The 3,037-nt window shown below is 44.8% G+C and overlaps 1 non-coding gene across 1 annotated transcript; it reads left to right on the top strand.

Annotated features, from left to right (window-relative positions):
- Positions 1-813: 813 nt before the first annotated feature.
- On the top strand, positions 814-951 carry LOC119938343. The gene has a single exon (XR_005454405.1). It is a non-coding gene; the product is annotated as a small nucleolar RNA SNORA7 (small nucleolar RNA).
- The last annotated feature ends 2,086 nt before the right edge of the window (positions 952-3,037 follow it).

Here is a 3,037-nt window from a genome sequence, read left to right as displayed (position 1 = left end):
TCACCTCCCTTCTCTCCTTCTACAACCCAGCCTGCACCCTCCGCTCCTCTGCCGCTAATCTCCTCACCGTGCCTCATTCTTGCCTGTCCTGCCGTCAACCCCCGGCCCACGTCATCCCCCTGGCCTGGAATGCCCTCCCTCCGCACATCCGCCAAGCTAGCTCTCTTCCTCCCTTCAAGGCCCTACTGAGAGCTCTCCTCCTCCAGGAGGCCTTCCCAGCCTGAGCCCCTTCCTTCGTCTCCCCCTCATCCCCCTCTCCATCACCCCATCTTATCTCCTTCCCTTCCCCACAGCACCTGTATATATGTATATATCTTTGTACATATTTATTACTCTATTTATTTATTTATTTTACTTGTACATATCTATTCTATTTATTTTATTTTGTTAATATGCTTGGTTTTGTTCTCTGTCTCCCCCTTCTAGACTGTGAGCCCACTGTTGGGAAGGGACTGTCTCTATATGTTGCCAACTTGTACTTCCCAAGCACTTAGTACAGTGCTCTGCACACAGTAAGCACTCAATAAATACGATTGATTGATTGATTGAATGAATGAGCTCACTGTATCTCCCACTCATCTGTAAACTCCTTGTAGACAGGTAACATCTCTATCAACCGAATTACAGTCTCTCAAGTGCCGAGTACAGTGCACATTTGATTGTTCATCATTCATTCATTCAATCGTATTTATTGAGTGATTACTGTGTGCAGAGCACTGTACTAAGTGCTTGATTGTTCTTTCCAAGTGCTCAGTGCAATGCCTTGCACCAGTGTATGCTAAGTAAATATTATGATTACTATTACTATCATTCCCCCTCTCAGGGTCACACCTGAAGAGTTTCCAGTACTCTACCAGTCTCAGCTATGGGAGGGAGAGTCAAGCAGAGGCCTATCCATTCCATTCCTAGCTTGGGCAGTGGCTAGCCAGTGGAAAACAATCTGCTACAAGACAAAACTCACCCATGCTGGGCAGCAGCGGCATGGGAGAGATTCAAGAGTGGAGACTCAAGTTTACTGCGCAAAGGTAATGGTAAACCACTTCCATATTTTTACCAAGAAGACTCTTTGGATACACTACCAGAACAATTGCAGATGGAGAGCGGGGGCATTCTGAGAGAAATGTGTCTGTGGTGTCATTATGGGTCATAAACCACTCGATGAAATAAGACAAGACGAGACTACTATCATTACTACTATTACTCTTCAGTTGTATTATTTACCTTTTTTATGGTTTTACAATAATTTCAGTTGAGAAGATGAATTTCCTGAGCAGTGGCTATTAAGTAACATTTTTTTTGATGGTATTTCTTCAGTGCTTACTGTGTGCAAAGCACTGTTCTAAGCGCCGGGGGGATACAGGGTGATCAGGTTGTCCCATGGGCTCAGAGTCTTAATTCCCATTTTACAGATGAGGTAACTGTGGCACAGAGAAGTTAAGTGGCTTGACCACGGACACACACCTGACAAGTGGCTGAGCCCAGATTCGAGCCCATGACCTCTGACTCCCAAGCCCGGGCTCTTTCCACTGAGCCATGCTGCTTCTATCCTTTATTTTGTTAGTATGTTTGGTTTTGTCTCCCCATTTTAGACTGTGAGCCCACTGTTAGGTAGGGACTGTCTCTATATGTTGTCAATTTGTACTTCCCAAGCGCTTAGTACAGTGCTCTGCACACAGTAAGCACTCAATAAATACAATTGATGATGATGATCATCGATGGTATTTATTGTATGCTCACTATGTGCAGAGCACTGTGCTAAGCGCATGGGAGAGTATAATAAAACAGAGTTGTTAGACACATTCTCTGCCCACAGTGAGCCTACAGTCTATAGGGAGCGAGACAAAAGTATCTTACAAATATTTTTACAGATAATATACAGTTAGGTACATAAGTGCCGTGGGTGAATACTATTCTGGCTCTGCCACTTGCCTGCCGTGTGATTTCCCTTCTCTGGGCCTCAGTTCCCTCATCTGTAAAATGGGGATTCAACACATGGACTTGTGTCCAACCTGATGACCTTATATCTACCCCAGCGTTTCGAACGGTGCCTCATACAGTGCTTACTACACATCCCATTGAAAAACTCATATCATCAAAAAGAGAGAGATTGACGATGATGACGGAATTTGGCAAGAGCTTACTACGTGCCAGGCACAGAACTAACCGCTGGGATGGATACAAGCAAACCCAGTTGGACACAGCCACTGTCCCATGTGGGGCTCACAGTCTCAATCCTCATTTTACAGATGAGGTAAGTGATGCACAGAAATGTGAAGTGACTTACCCAGGGTCACACAGCAGATAAGTGGTAGAGCCCATGACCTTCTGATTCCTAGGCCTGTGCTCTATCCACTAGGTCATGCTACTTCTCCAGCATGCTGGACCTCTAATCCCAGTCACTGGCCTGCTCTGTGTGACCTTGGACAACTCTGTGACTGTGATAAAGACCGTGAGCCTCACATGGTTTGAAAGGAACTGCGTCCAACCTGATCACCTTGCATCTACCTTAGTGCTGAGAACAGTTTTTGGCACCTAGTCAGCGCTTAAGAGCCATTTATTTATTTTGCTTGTACACATTTATTCTATTTGCTTTGTTTTGTTGTCTGTCTCCCCCTTCTAGACTGTGAGCCCGCTGTTGGGTAGGGACCGTCTCTGTATGTTGCCAACTTGTACTTTCCAAGCGCTTAGTACAGTGCCCTGCACACAGTCAGCGCTCAATAAATACAACTGAATGAATGAATGAATGAATAGCAAATGCCTGAAGGTCACAGATCCAAGTGCATGGATGATGCAGAAGGGAGAGGGAGCCGGGAAAAAGGGGACTTAATTGGGGAAGGACTCCTGAAGGAGCTGTGACCTTAATAAGGCTAATAAGACCTTCAGAAGTGCCTAACTTGGTTGCTGTATGAAGTTCGGTTTGGTTTTAATCTTGAGATACATCTTAAGGCTTAAGATATGTACTAGAGACAAGAGAGGGAGATGACTCTTATTTTGGAAATTTCATTTTATGTTATTTTAAGTGGTAAGCGGATGCATA

Source organism: Tachyglossus aculeatus, chromosome 1 (genome assembly GCF_015852505.1).
Source record: "Tachyglossus aculeatus isolate mTacAcu1 chromosome 1, mTacAcu1.pri, whole genome shotgun sequence".
Taxonomy (NCBI): Eukaryota; Metazoa; Chordata; class Mammalia; order Monotremata; family Tachyglossidae; genus Tachyglossus; species Tachyglossus aculeatus.
This window is presented reverse-complemented; position numbering and strand designations above follow the sequence as displayed.